Genomic DNA, 15,394 nt, shown 5'->3' with positions numbered 1-15,394 from the left:
CCAATAAACAAAGGCCAAAAAACCCCACTATTTTTGCAGAGTTGGTGGGTGGGGCTCTTCTGCTTTAACCATAGGTAATATAATTATATTATTATAAAAAGCTTCTACCCAAGTTCTCCATCTATGATCACCAATACTCCTGTCCACACACCTTTCATAATAACATTCCTCAAGCGTGGTTTTCATTACGGAAACTTTTTTCTGCTCAGAAATCCGGAGAATTTCTCCCACGGCCCTTTGAAGTTTTCTGCCATCCTGCGTTGCTGACTTTCTTTTCGCCCTCCGGTTGAACCTGTGGTCTCTGTAACTCGCCATGTTCCTCTGACACTCAGCGCTGTTTTCCTTCATTCCACACTCCCCCATCAGGCCAGACTGTAACCTTTTTTCACCTTCAGGGCTAATGACTGCACAACTCTAAACAAAATGCCTTACATTTCTGAGCATCACTTTCGTTATCTATGAACTTGAAATAATGTTCACATCACAGTTATGGTAATTAAAAAGAAAACCCACTTAAATAGTTCAGCATAGTGCCTGACAAATATCAAACATTTAATCTATGTTACTTGACACTACTATTATAACTCTATCATTATAACTGTTCTTCCTCAAATTGTTCAGCATGGACTTTCTCCAGAAAGGCCTTTCTGTTTGACCTTCTCTAGTTCTGATCTTTTCCCCAGTCTGCTTCCTCTTAGCACCTGACTTCACTTTGGAGTCTATTAATCTACCCATGTTGTTGTAGTTCTTTAATTATTTTTCAGTGAACAGCAACAAGTATTTGGGCATTTATCATGTACCAGACATGGTGCTATTTATAATATAGGGGGTCCATGGACATACAGTGGAGAGGTGCAGTGTGTGTGTGTGCACATATGTAAGTGTGTGCATCTGTGTGCACACATGGGCTCCAGGTGGAGTTCGGGGGATGAAAATCTGTTGGTTGAATAGCACTATGAGTTTTTCAGAATAAACTAGCGTTAAGAAGTAAAAACTACTCTCATCAGATATCCATTAAAAAAATTAACATGTTTGTCTTTTTTTCTATAGTTTAAAAAATATGATATAGTTATCTGTATTTTTTAGTTTGCATTTTAATTTATTTTTATTGAGATATAGTGGATGTAGAATATTACATAAGTTTCAGGTGTACAACATGGTGAGTCATAATTTTAAAGCTTATGCTCCATCTATAGTTATTATAAAATATTGGCTATATTCCCTGTGTTGTACAATATATTCTTTGCTTTCATTTTTTTAGTGAAGTATAGTTGATTTACAATGTTATTAGTTTCTGGTGTATGGCATAGTGATCCAGTTATATGTGTGTGTGTGTATATATACACATTCTTTTTTATAATTATCAGTATTCTTGGAACAGCTTTGCCCATTTTGCCTTCTTAGAAGCTCCTCTATCCTCATCCAAATGCAGGGTGAGGGAAAAAAAAAGAGCAGAATCCCAGTAGATGATTCCAGTTTATGGCGGGGAGGGGGAAGAATGGGAAGGGACACTCCAGGCAGCAGGAACAGCATGATCAAAGGCACTGAAGCATGAAACAGTGTTGAGTATGACAGAGAACTCTGCAAAACTGGGTGCTCATAGGGCATAATGTTCGAAGTTAAGTGTTGGGGGAGATGATGCAGGAGAGAATAAGACTCAGATCTGTGGCCTATATGGTTACATCGCCCTAGAAGGATGTATACTTGGGCTTCAGGTCTATATGGACAGTTTACACCAATCAAGTTCTGCACGTTGCTTCTAACGTGGACTTGGATTTTGCATGTGACATAGAATACATCTCTTCCACTTGCTGTTTTCATAGGAAATGATGAAAACATTAGTTAATGGTAATGTGTAATTGATGTTAGTGCTCTCATTTTTAATAACCTTAGTGTTTGAAAGATAGAAATTTGTGAAGTATCATTTGAGACTTCTGAAGCATGGCTTTCTGTATGAAATTTGAGAGTAGAAATGGGCTTCAGTAGGACAGAGACACCCCGGGAGAACCATCAAGAGGACCACTACAAATTACCACCTTGAAACTAAGTGGCTCCCTAATACATTTCGCACCCAAGAAAGCTACAGCTTCATAAAATTATATGCTTGATAATTTGTATGTAAAATTTGATCAATAATTGATTTTTATTTCTATGTTTGCATTGCAATTAAGTTTTGGCTTCCTTCCCCTCTCGACTCTTGTTCCCCCCTCTCCTTTCCACTCCCATCTGTAAGACAGTTTTTTATATAGCAGTATATTATTCAGAGCTGATGCAATATCGGATGTTAAATGTCTGAATTATATCTAATTCTAAAAAATCTTAAGTGTTTTCATTCCAGAAATATGTTTTCTACTAAGTCTGAGTGGTGTTCGGTATATTTTAACTCTGTCTTTTGGTGTTGATTTCTCTTGCTTAAAAATTAAGCAATAGGACCCAAGACACCCTAACCACAAGAGCTTAAAATTCCCAGAGGAGAATTAGATGTGAAAGAAAAAACACTGGAACTTGATCTGTAATTAGCCTGAAAATGGAATGTGTGGGAGAGGTCTGCAAGGAGGCTAGGAAAACAGAGGGCAACGGCAAAAAGTGTCTTGCCACATTTCCAGCACTGCTGAGGGAAGAACGCTCCCTTACTATGAGCCTGTGGTTATCAAACAACTTTCTTTTTTTTTTTTTTCCTTGATGTGATATGATTTTAATGACTCTTGCTTATTTTACATACCATAATTTTTTATTCATACTGCTGCTGTTGGAAATTTTGCTTTTTTTTCTCTTTTTTAAACATAAATAACTGATATAAATATAATCTAATATATGAATATTTTTACACATCATTAATTTACTTTTTCCTCAGAGAAAATTCTGTAAGTAGAATTGCTGATTCCAAATTGATTAGTATTTAAATTCTTTGAATATTCAGTTCCTTTCCACAAAATTTGCAGTCTCAGTAGTAATAATGTCAGTGCTTGTTCTGAACACATAGTTAGGAAAACACCCCTTTATATTATCCTGAAACAATTCCAAAGACCTCAGCTCAACTTTAGATTTAGTTTTCTTGATGTTACTCTTATTATTCATTTGTATTTGTCATTTTTATATACTCAGTTGGCCTTTGAACAATGTGGGGGTCAATCCACCTGTATTTTATCTATTTTATTTCCATTTTTCAGTTTTATTAGGTAGAATTATTACAGTCAGACAACTTTCTTTCTCTCATGGATTTGCCTGGAGAAGTTGTCAATCTGCCAGTTTAAATATATACTCCTTGGCAGTTACATTTTTCTCATTATAAGTGGATTACTTTGGCAGTTCCATTTATACACTAGTTCCTAGCAATTGAACAGCTCAGGTAAACCGACCGCTCGAGTGTCTGAATCAGCAGGGCTAAGTGGCTAACACTTGGGTTGGGGCTTCTCCCAGAAAATGGCCCTTTCTGAGGTTCTACCAAGTGTGTTCACGCTTGGCCAAAATGTCTAGCGTTCTAGTTAAACTGGAAATGGCTATGCTATATAACCTGCCCCAATAGCCAGCTGAGACGTTAGGCCTGTGCTCACCCAGTAGACTAGAATCTGCTCGGAAAAAACAAAAACAAAAACAAAACCCCAAAAAACCGAATATAGCTAAAGGCTAAATTAAATAAAAAGGTATGTCCAGCAAACTACCCCCCCCCCAAAAAAAAACAACCCACCTCTATTTCTTGGACAGCTCCGTTTTGTCCAATGTTATTTAAAGTAAAGTTCTTATGGAAGTGTATCAGACACAGAGGAGTACACAAACCACATAAATACGGTTCCATACGTTTCCTCCCGGCGAACATGCCCACGTGACCTGCCTCCAGGCCCTGCCCTCCGGGAGCGCGCTGTGTCCTCCTCCCCAGCCACTGCTCCCTCCTTAAAGGAAACCGCCATTCTGACTTTCACCACCATAGGGCAACTTTTTTTCTACTTCTCTTTAACTTGAATTAGCACCCAGGTATTCTGAATGGCTCTAGAGCATCAGTGACCCTCTGGCTGAGGGCAGGGACTGGGCATCCCCAGAAGGGTGTTATAGGTTGAATTGTGTCTCCCTAAGAAGATGTGTTGAAGTTTCAGCTGCCGGTACCGCAGAAAGTGACCTCATTTGGAAACAGGGTCATTACAGGTATAATTAGTTAAGATGAAGCCATGCTGGAACAGGGTGGGCCACTAGTCCTATATGACTGGTGTCCTTATAAGAAGCATCTGTGTGAAGACAGAGACACGGGGAGAGAGCACTGTGTGAAGACGGAGGATTGGAGTGTTGTATCTTCAAGCCAGGGAGTGCCCAGGAGTGCCAGCAAACCACCAGAAACTAGAAAGAGGCAAGGAACGATGTTCCCCTGCAGGTTCCAGGGGGAGCATGGCCCTGCCAACACTTGGATTTTGGACCTCTAGCCTCCAGAACAGTGAGATAATATACTTCTGTTATTGTGAGCCCCCCTGTTTGTGGCACTTTGTTCTTGCAGCCACAGGGAAATGAGTGTAGAGGGTTTGCGGAGGGCCTGGTGCCCTGACCCCTCCCCTCTGCAGCCCGAGTGCAGCTGGGTCAGGGTCCTGGCTCCACCCTGTCCAAGCTGCTCCTGTCTGGACTGGCTTGCTGATTGCCCTGCTTGCTCTGTGTCTGTGATGTGCCCCACAGGAAGACCGATTTCATTACTATTATATGGCTTTTTCTTTATTTCTTCACTCTACTCTTCACTGGTGTTTTCAGACTGAACCAGTTTGGTTTCCTGACATAACCCAGACCAGGCTTTGCAAACCAGCCCTCTCTGCCTTCCCACTGTTACCTATCTGGGTCTCTGCTGAGGTGTCCTTAATCCATCTTCCAAGACCCAGACTGGCCCATATCCTCCGTCTAGTTTCCTCTGGTTTTTCTGGTCCAGAATCATCTTAGATAGAAAAAAAAAAAAAAGAACTTTATTTTTGAAATGAAATCCCTATTTTCACATAGTACAGCATGCTATAAATAAAGGTTTCATTTTTCTGTGCTTAGGCATATCAAAGACCAGTTCTCATTTCAGGAAGTAAAGCCTTCAGCTCAAAAAGCAACCCAACAATTAGGCCTCAGTTAGTAACAAGGAACTACGCAGAGCATATTAGATGATGGATTACTTTCTTCGGCCAAGCATTGGTTTTAGATTGCCTTACAGCTGATCTAGTTGTTGTTCAGGGCAGAGGTTCTGGTGTTAGGGCACTGATAAGGACTGCACTGTTGTGAAGCAGGGCAACTGCACAGACACAGGTCCCTCCTGTGCTCTTTTGTACCCTTGCTTCGGGACCCAGGGACTTGCTGGTGGCTTTTGTCTTAAAGGCTCTTTGCACAGTCATTGTCCCTTCACCTCGTTTGTCCATAGCCTAGCATGGTTGCAGAGTGGACGTGCCTCCTAACTGCCCCTGCCTTTCTGTGCAGAAGCCATTGCTTACTGCTAGTGACTAACTGCTGGGGAAGTCTTCATACATTAAATCACAAACATGGGGAAGTTTCAAAAAGTTAAGCAGTTCCACTTTTGGTTCTTGGTCTATTGGTGATTTCTTACTCCCTCGCTAAGAATCTTTCAACTTCTAGGTTCTGCTGTTCATACTATATATTTTGCCCTTTGAAGGGGAATGCAAAAAAAAAAAAAAGTTGCATGTTTTAGGATAATATGGATTCTCTATAATAAACATCATTTAATTGAAAAATAATAAAATAGTGCACTTTGAACCTGCAGTTAAGAGGTTAGAGTGAGGCAGAAGGTTATGTTTGGTATGTTTAATTGTCTTTGTTTATATGGGTTTGCCTTTACAGCTGTGCTCTCAGCTCTGATAGTCCTTTGTACCCTGAGATCTTGTGCCTTGTGATGGGTGGGTACCACATACCTGTGTTGGATGGATGGATGGACAAATGGATGTTAGAGTCACTCCATTTCCTTGGCCAGCTATTTCACTGACCTACTGGTAGGATAAATTTCAGTTGAGTTCAAAGCTGTCTCCTGAAGTCTGAGTAGGTTTTCCTAAACCTAGAGGGATTTCTGAGGTTGGAGACCAGAGATCTAAAAGCAGTGGTACCTTGACTCGCCTATGGAAGGTGCTAAAATATTTGGCTAATTGTTTGTGAAAACAGGGCTGAACAGTCAGACTCCGTTGTGACCCCCCCAAAGCTCCGGAGTTACTTCTTTCATTGGAAACCCTGATTTCTTTTTTTATTTACCTTCATGGGGATGGTGTACACTTCTTTGGAAATCTACTAAGAAAAGAGAATTTTCTTGCCCCTCCCTTCAAAGAGAATGCCCATTTTTGAATTTTCTTTTGCATTTTCTAGACTAGGTTATTTTATAGTGTAGAGAATGCAGCCGTTAGTAAACAATGATCCATATTTTAAAACATCTGCCTTTTGTGGTTTTCTCGAATTATTCTTTATAGAAAATAATGTCAAAGGTATAGGAATCCCAAAGACAGGTCTTCATCTATTGGTAGACTTGACTTCAGTTTACACTGGATAATAAACCTTGTTACAATGCTCTTGAGCTAAAAATTTCCGTTAGTATAAATAGACCATTGTTTATAGTCACACTGTTTATAGGTGTAATCACTTCAAGGTAAAAAACAGGACATTTTATTGCTTTGCTTAATGATCCTCTTTATCCAGCATTGACTGGGCCATAGTAGGCGCGTCCCGATCCTTTGATTCTGAAGTGAAATGTTATCTTTTTAGGGGGTTGTGCCTTAGATTATCTTCTGGCTGGAACACTGAACAGAGCATTCCAGAGAAACCTTTGGTTTGTTCCCCTCCTTGCTCCAATGCTTTGTGACTTTTCTGCCTAGTCAGTGTGGTTATCAGAAAAAGAAAGTGCTTGTAAACAGACTATTTTCTGCATCCATTCTTTCTTCAGTGTGTTTTGTTTTCAACAGGATGGTTATAGGTTCACTTGAACTAGAAATGTTTGAAATACTTTATAAATTAAAAATAGTATTAACTTCCCCTTTTCAGAGAGTCATAGTATTTTACATATCTAGGTATTTTTATACAACTTGAATTATCCAAGGTTTATGTTTTAGAAAAAAGGCTGTTTAAAAGTGATCAATTTTATAAGTATTTCTAGCAATCTGTAAGATTCACTATCTTAGTAAACTGCTTTTTCTAGATTTGTGGGGAAAAAAAGAGTTTTGGCTCCAAAATGACATTTAGATTAGTAATTCTCTGAAAACAGCCTAAATGTCTGCTGGTAGGGGTTTGTGATGTATTTGGCTGATAGAATACGCTACAAAACTTGAAAGGAATGAACCAGACCTTTATGTATCAACATGGATGGACCTCAAAACCAGAAATGTAGAGTGAAAAATGCAATTTCAGAATATTATATATTTGTTATGTAAATATCAAACCACTTAAAACAATGTCATGTACCAGATAATGCTTGTGTGTGTGTGTGTGTACATGTGTGTGAATAAAAAGGAGACAAATTCATGATAGTTGTTACCTCTGCGAAAAGAGGAAGAGGGTAGGGAGGGAACAAAAATCTCTATTAGAAAATTCCTGAGAAGATATGGTTCTTTTATTTAATGGGTCCCTGGGCATTTGCTATATTAATGCTTGGAATTCTCTTAATGTTTTTGTAACAAAAAGATCCCATGTAATATTTCCTAGTGAAACGGGTTCCAACTAGGAACCATATATTTATCAAGACTCTGGGGAGTGAGACCGAAGCTGTTCTAATACATTCATGCTTCACGATGTCGTTCTGTGAAAAACAAAAGTTTATAGAATGAATCTTGAACGTGAGGTGAGCTCTAAGCTGATCTGGCTCCCAGGAAGCTGTGATGGCTTGCAGGTCCAGAGAAGAGAGCCTGGCAGCAGCCCGCCTCGGCCAGACCCCAGCTTGACACCTTCCAGCTTCTTTGAGGCCTTGGACAAGTTAACTTCTCTAAGCCTCTCAGTTTCCTCATCTGTCAGCACTGATGTGAGGATTCTGAGTCTGTACATGTAGTAGCACTCAACAGAGATTAACTGTCATTATTTTCATCCTCACTCCTCTTAGCAGCAGCCCCAATTCTCCCAGTGAACTGTTTACATTCTCACCTCAGAATCTTTGCAAATGTTTCTCTGCCTGGGATGCTTTTCATTTCCACCCTTATGTCATCTGATTGACTCCTTCTCAGAGGAGTAGTCTGTGAGTTCTCTCAAATTCTGCTGAGAAGCTCCCCATCCTTCCCCAGCCTGGGTCACTTTGTGGTCATACCACAGTTGTAATTTAATAATTACCTAAATAGTTATGGCACTGAACGGTATTCCTTACTAGTAATGACAACTACTTGCTAATTTCTGCCTCTTGAATGGTAAACTGTTTTTCTTCACCATTATATCTTCAGTGTCTAGAGTACGGTCTGGCTTTGGGAAAACAATTATTGACTAAATCAACAAAATTATAGTAGGGATTAAAAACTTTCAGAGTTAATTTTGTCAGGAAATGAATTGCCTCCCTTTGCCTAAAGGATTAATTTAGCTGGTATTTGGAAGTAAATCTAGGATTATGTGATTTCATAAAAAGAATACATATTGCACATGTATCAGTTTATTTGTAATAATAATTATAAGATACCCCAAATTAAGATTTGCCTCATATTTGTCATTTGACTTCAGAGGATCACCTGATGGATAGTAACATAACCATCATCACATTCTTTCATTTACTGTGGGAAGAAGGAAAATTTCCAACACTTGAATCCTAAGATTTGTTATCTGTTCATCTAATTGTTTGCCCTCAAGCTAACTCACTTTTTTCTTTTACGAATAGCAGAAGAGGAATTAACAAACAGCAAATGAGACTTCTTAAGGTGCAGAATAAACTAGGTCATTCAGAATAAACTGACGTAATAAGTAGCTTGAAAAAAAGGGGTTTTGTAAATCAGATGGAATGTTACTCATAACTTTTAAGCAAACTACAAAACAGTAAACCTTTTGGAAGGGGGACTCACAAAGTGGGAGGAAAGACAGGAAACTGATTTCTTCTTCGTGGTGGGTTTATTTACTCTGGGAGAGAAACCTAAGAACACTTGAAAATTTGAGGAAGGTCTTTGTGTTTAGATATTAGCATATTTCTCCAGGAAAGGCATCACGTAGCATTTTGAACTGATTGAAAGCACGAATTTATTAGTAAGTAGGGAGCAGTGCAAAATATGAGAAAGAGAGAAACAGACGTTCAAAGCATTGAAGGAATTTTTATGACTGAGATGGGGTGGTGGGGAGGTGAAATTTCAGGGCTAGGAAAATAATACAAAGCCCTGCACTGAAAAAGAAAACTACAAATTGCAGCTTTGGGGGTCTTCCCCTGCCACCTTTGGAGACAAATGATTTTGTAACAGAGATCACTGGGAAAAATTACTTTATAGCTATATTTTCCCTCATTCTACCTCTCTTGTTAACTGTAGTGTGCTGAAATCATAAATAACTTCATTTTTAAATGCTGAAGATATATTCATTTATTCCTTCATTCATCAGAACATATTTATTTGGTATCAATTATTTGCCAAACTTGGAGTAAAAATACCCATTTTTTCCTTTTTTTATGGAAGTGCAACATGTATTCTTTAAGATTGCACAAAATTAGATATTGCTCAAAAGTATCACCCAGGCGTGTACTGGAAGATACCAAGATACACCTTTTTGGGGGGAAATTTGAAGGTGTGTGCTTGCAAATTTCTGCTAATAACTACTTAACCTATTTATTAACCATCTGCCCCCAAATCAGGGTTGGCAAGTACTTTTGAAGTCATATGGTTAGCAGACTGCACTTTGGGAAACACTAGTTTCAATAACATTCCAATGCTTGAAATCAAGCTGCATCCTTGACCCTCAAGACCCACAGTCTTGATCCACAACATTGGCATCACCTGGGAACTTGCTAGAGATGCAGATTCTCAGGCTCCACCCTGACCTACCAAATAAGATTCTTCATTTTTTAAAAAAAATTATTTTTTATTGAGTGTAGTTGATTATAGTGTTACTTTCAGATGTACAGCAAAGTGGTTTCATTATACATAATCTATATTTTTTCAGATTCTTTTCCATTATAGCTAATTACAAGGAATTGAATATAGCTCCCTGTGCTATACAGTAGGTCCTTGTTGTTTATCTATTTCATGCATAGTGTGTGTATCTGTTAATCCCAAACTCCTAATTTATTCCTTTTCCCCTTTCCCTTTGGTAACCATGGTTTGTTTTCTATGTCCATGAGTCTGTTTCTGGTTTGTAAATAAAATATGTATCATTTTTTTAGATTCCACATATAAGTGACATCATATGGTGTTTGTCTTTCTCTGTCTGACTTACTTCACTCGATATGATAATCTCTAGGTCCATCCATGTTGCTGCAAATGGCATTATTTCATTCTTTTTTATGGCTAATACGAATCCACAGTTTAACAAGATGCTCAGGTGATGCTGATGGACATTAAAGTTTATTAAGCACTCCGATCCAAATCCCTCCCAAGTGGTTTTTAGAACAGAATGTCTTTAGTAACAGTGACTCACTGTTCAGCAATGCAACCTGTATTATGTTTAGCAACCTAAACATTAGCAAGTTCCTCCTGCTGAGCTCAAAGCTAAGTCCTTGAATATTGCATTCACTGGCCTTGGCCTAACCCCCGGTAGCCTTCAGAACCTCTAATGCCTCTTTTTCATGAAGGCCATTCAGACATGAGGATGGACCATCTTGTTTTCCTTCCTTGATTTAAGCTCCGCCAGGTGTGACTAAATCCCCATCTGCCCAGCTGTTCCTGGTGTAACACTGAGGTTTCTTTACCAACCTATTCAGTGTAGGGAATCTTAAAATGACCTTTCCAACCTTAAATTTGTGCTTGCTCCTTTACTGCAGCTGGTAGTAACTAGTAGTGGGTAGAGTTGATGGAAACCCAGGAGTTGCACTTTCTATACAGTCAAGGAGGATTCTGAGGCATAAATGTATCATTCTCTATGATTTCCTTAGGTTCAAAATTCTGCCTCATGGTGGAGACTTCTATTGTAATAATAGCCACTAAAGGGCACTGCTTTGCCTTTCTTCTAACTTCTAAATGTACCAGCTACTTAAGCACTTTAAAAGTGAAATGCATAAGAAAATAGGCATTTTCTGTAAATGTTTAAGAAAAAAATCCCCTGTAATCCACAACTCAGCACACCAACTGGTGTCATTTTCCTCTTTGAGTAATGAGTCACCACACATACATCTAACACAGAGAAACAATCTTCGTGTACTCAGCCTTTTCAGACTTTCTTTACTTGGTAGAATCTAAATATCTTTTCATGTTATTGTATGATTTTCATAATTAAGCATGATCATTTTCTTATTGTAGGACATTAGCATTCATAAGTGGGTTCTGAAATAAAATATCTGCCATATTTTTGTTAGTTTTGTCTTTTGATATTTGTTTCCTAAGAATTTTTTTAAAAAATAACATTTTCTATTAACACAAGAAATACAGAGCAGGCAGCTTTTGTTGGTTTGTTTTTGGATCAGGGTTGTTTAGTCTTGGAGAAGAAAAGCTGTAGCAGGAGCAGTTTGAGATCTTTTCAAAATTTTTTTGGGGAAAGTGGCCCACTGCACATTCTTAAACTAGCTGCTCTTCTCCCTAACTTCCCACACTTCCTTTCTCCTCGCGTCCTTCTAGATATTTCTGTTCTTGGCCTCTGCCTCTTCCTCCCGTCTCCCTCCCTTCCCTTCCTCTTCAGAGGGTTTTCCAAAGCAACAGCTCCTTCCCTCACCTCTGTGTTGAACAATAAAGCTGTGTGTATGTGTGGAGAGGAGCTGAAAAGGAAGACAGATGGTTCTTTCATTACCGGGTTGCTTTGGATTAATTGAGCTCGATGTTATTTTTGTTTATTTTTTTTTTCAAGGAGACTGAGATGGATCTCATGGAGATCCAGCCATGAGCGACAGTAACGTAATCTGTGCAGCTAGTTATGCTGTTGGATTTTTTTGTTGTTGTTTTTGGTAATTTCAGCATCCTGTCGAACATTTGGGGCAGGGGTCAGTAGGGAGTTGACTAAAATAGTGTTTTCAGTAAAAATTGTTTTTTAACGGCTTAACATTTTTCTCAGGTGGCCGAGCCATCCTTCTAAGCATGCTGTCATTGTGTTTTGTTCCAGTACTTGCCAGTGAAGGAGCAGAACAAGTTTTTTTGTCTGGGATAATTTCTAGTGCAGAGGCTCCAACAACTTAGCAGACAGCATCCCAAGCCTCTGGCGCCCTTACCACATTCTTCACCCTCAGGAACAGAGGGCCTTTGGGAAACAGATTCCCAAAAGTGCAGGTAAGCAAAGGCAATATGACTGTGGTCTCATACTGCTTAGATGTAAGATTGAACAACTGAAATGTCCTTATACAGTGTTTCCCTGCTGGCAGGTGGCTTTAAAATACCCTCCCCTTCTTTGTATACAGCTGCCTGTTAATTTATCTCCTACTAGTTTAACCTGTGGCTGAGGGCCAATGAAATTACAGACTATATAACCAATGACTCTTCAGCATATCCCAAAGTTGAGCTATGAGACTTTTAATTATTGTTTTTATTCTCAGTCTGAATGGGCCTTCTTTGGAACTGTTCTAAACTAATATGGAAGCAAAAGAGTAAACCCTGAAGTTAAAACTAGAATATTACATGCGTCACAACTAGTGTACAAAGTGCTGTTAACCAGCTGTGTGAGAGTGAATGCTAGTTCCCTCTTGGTCTTTAAATGCTACAATTAATAATAATTTCATTGAAGTTCCTCCATACAATTTGTAGGCAATTCTCCTTACTACTTGTGAATCCCATATAAGACACCAATTTATAAGTTTGTTCTGAGAAAGGGCTGGAGCTCAAATGTCCACCAGGAATTAGCTCCACATTTTACCCATGAGTCCATACGGTCTTTTTGATGTGTTGAGGTTCATCAGAGAACAATTATTCTATTAGCAAATTTGTTACATTACTGTCTTGTTTGGAAATCATTTTGTGAAGGACACTTACTGACTGAGAACATTCTGCTTTAGTGGTGCTGGTGAATTTGGACAGTTACAGTGGTTTTGGAATTTAGTCCTTGGAAATCTCTTAGGTTCTTTATTGTTCACACCAAGATTATTCATGAGTGGATTCAAAGTCCTCTAGTGTCCTGAGCCACTGAGTTTGCAGAACTCTTGAGCACCGTGAACATGGGCTTGGAGGTAGGGCTGGATCTTCAGGTTTTTACAACCAGAAACATCTTAATTAAATGAAATCTGGACTGTAATCCAGGTTACATTTGTTGGTGATTTGTGGAACTGCCTTTCCTGTACATCAGTACATTTCCTGACATCAAGAAGATGGAAATAGTTTGAGTCTTTATATTATAATGTGTAGAGCATGGATTCTGGTGTGTGCCTGGGTTCAAATTCCAGCTCTGCCACTTAATACTTGGGTGTCCTCAGGTACGTTATAACTTCTCTATGCTTTAGTGTTGTCATCTGTGCGGTAGGGATGACCATAGTACCTTTCTTAAAGGGTGATTTTGAGGATTAAAAGAATTAAACATCTACAGTGTTGAGAACAGCTCTGTCACATAAGTATTCAGGAAGTTTACACTAGTTTTATTTCCATCTATTGCACTGTTTATTCTTCGACCTCTGTTCTCTAGCCTCGGGCTGACAGATGCTCAACTCTTCATCCTTACCTTGTTAGATGTTGCTGATTGACTCCGGCATTTGCTTCTGAGCCTAGAATACAATATTTGAATCCTCCTCAACATTATAATGGATCCAGATCAGAGTATAAGATGAAAAATACTTGTCAGCTCAGATTATTTGTAAAATTTTTGATTTTATTTCTTGCTTCAAGACATCCATTTGATATGCTGATTGCAAATCAGGGTTATTTGCTTGGTTTTTACCAAGACTCAGAGCAGTTTTATTATGAAAAGCATAAAAAGGTATGGCTTCTACAGCCAGAAACAGGGTCTAATTCTAAGCTGAGTTTTGCTAATGAATTACTACTTATCTTGAATATCTTTTGTTTTATATTTAGAAGCAGATGAGTAAGGCTTCCTTTCACAGATACTTTGAAATGTTTAAAGAATGTGCAGAAATGATAATGGAAGCTAAATTTTTCGAGGCTGTTATCACACAGTGTCATGAGTTCTTTAGGATCTTTACCAGGATGTTATGAAGTTAGTTTTTTAGTGAAGTCTTGGTATATGGACAGCTAATACTTCATTAGTTTCAAAAGAAGAATTAAAAACAAGATTAGGAGTGTCCTGATCACGTACCAGACATTCTTCTAAGTGCTTTATATTTATGACTTATAGCTCTACTAGGTAGTGTCATTAGTCCCACTTTACAGCTGAGGTATAACGAGGTAAAGAACATCCCAAGGTCATACAGCTAGACAGAGGTAGAGCTGAGGCTCACACCCAGCGGGTCTGATTGCCAAGCAGGCAACCTTAACGTCTAGATGTGCTGCTACCTACAAAGAATAAATTGCATGAAGAAGAGGATGAGAAGTAAGATGGAAGGACCAAATTAAAGAAGTCTCTGGTGCCAGGCTAAGTGATTTCATGTGTATTTGGCAGACAATGGGAAGCCACTCAAGGCTTTCCTGTGTGGTGGGTGACAAAATGAGAGCTGGGCTGGGAGGATTTGATGCCAGTACAGCACGTGGTCGGGTTTCAGGGAAGATAGATTAGAGATCATTACTAGTAGCTGGGAAGTCATGGGTTTAGAAAACAGGATTAAGGCAAGAGCTTGGGAACACCTGTGGTTAGGCATGCCGCGGAGGCAGAGGAGAGTTAGAAGCACAGGCAGCAGGAGTGAGACCCAGCCAGGGCAGTGCCACCCAAGGGATGTGTTTCAGGAACTGAAAACTGCCAAAATCAGAGAGAAATGGGAGGAAACAAAGACTAATGGGTTATTATTGTGTACCCACGGTGAGACCGGAATCCTGCTGGAGGAAAATCCACATGAAAATGTTCTGTGCTGCCGACACTGCTACTTGTGAGTGAGGTCACCTTTGGCAAGTTATTTTTTCTAAATCCCGTCTGTCTCTTCTGTAATGTGGTGACATAAGACCTTACTCTGCCTAAATGCCCTGACCTCTTGCAGTCTTTCCAGTTCTAAGATTTGTAATTCCTGGTCCCAGTTGCGAGTAGCAATACTTGAAAATGTTGTGAGTGCTTGGCTGGTGATTTCACTTGGCCCTTTTGGGCGAATCAGAAGTCCTGGAGGAGTAAACGGAGGAGTCCTGTGTATTTGCTCTCAAATATACCAGCGGTGAGGCTGGTAGGAGTAGAAGGCTAAGACTGAAAACAATACAGGAGTGCAAACGTCCCGGGCATTTACAGAGACCACAAACATCCCCTAGAATGTGAGGGACATTTTTCTCAAAGCTCCTTATTT

General features: G+C 39.2%; 1 protein-coding gene across 7 annotated transcripts in view; it reads left to right on the top strand.

Moving 5' to 3' along the window:
• Positions 1 to 15,394, top strand: part of ST3GAL6 (ST3 beta-galactoside alpha-2,3-sialyltransferase 6) — a 75,507-nt gene that overhangs the window by 7,556 nt on the left and 52,557 nt on the right. For 3 of the 7 annotated variants that reach the window (XM_064496115.1, XM_064496110.1, XM_064496111.1), the window contains exon 2: positions 12,139 to 12,302. The exons of the other annotated variants lie outside the window; for them this stretch is intronic. The gene's annotated coding sequence lies outside the window, so the exon portion shown is untranslated. The remainder of the gene's footprint in view (positions 1 to 12,138; positions 12,303 to 15,394) is intronic. 7 annotated transcript variants of the gene reach the window in all.

Source organism: Camelus dromedarius, chromosome 2 (assembly GCF_036321535.1).
Source record: "Camelus dromedarius isolate mCamDro1 chromosome 2, mCamDro1.pat, whole genome shotgun sequence".
NCBI classification, from domain to species: Eukaryota; Metazoa; Chordata; class Mammalia; order Artiodactyla; family Camelidae; genus Camelus; species Camelus dromedarius.
The sequence above is the reverse complement of the archived record's forward strand: the minus strand, read 5'-3'. Positions and strand labels throughout refer to the sequence as shown.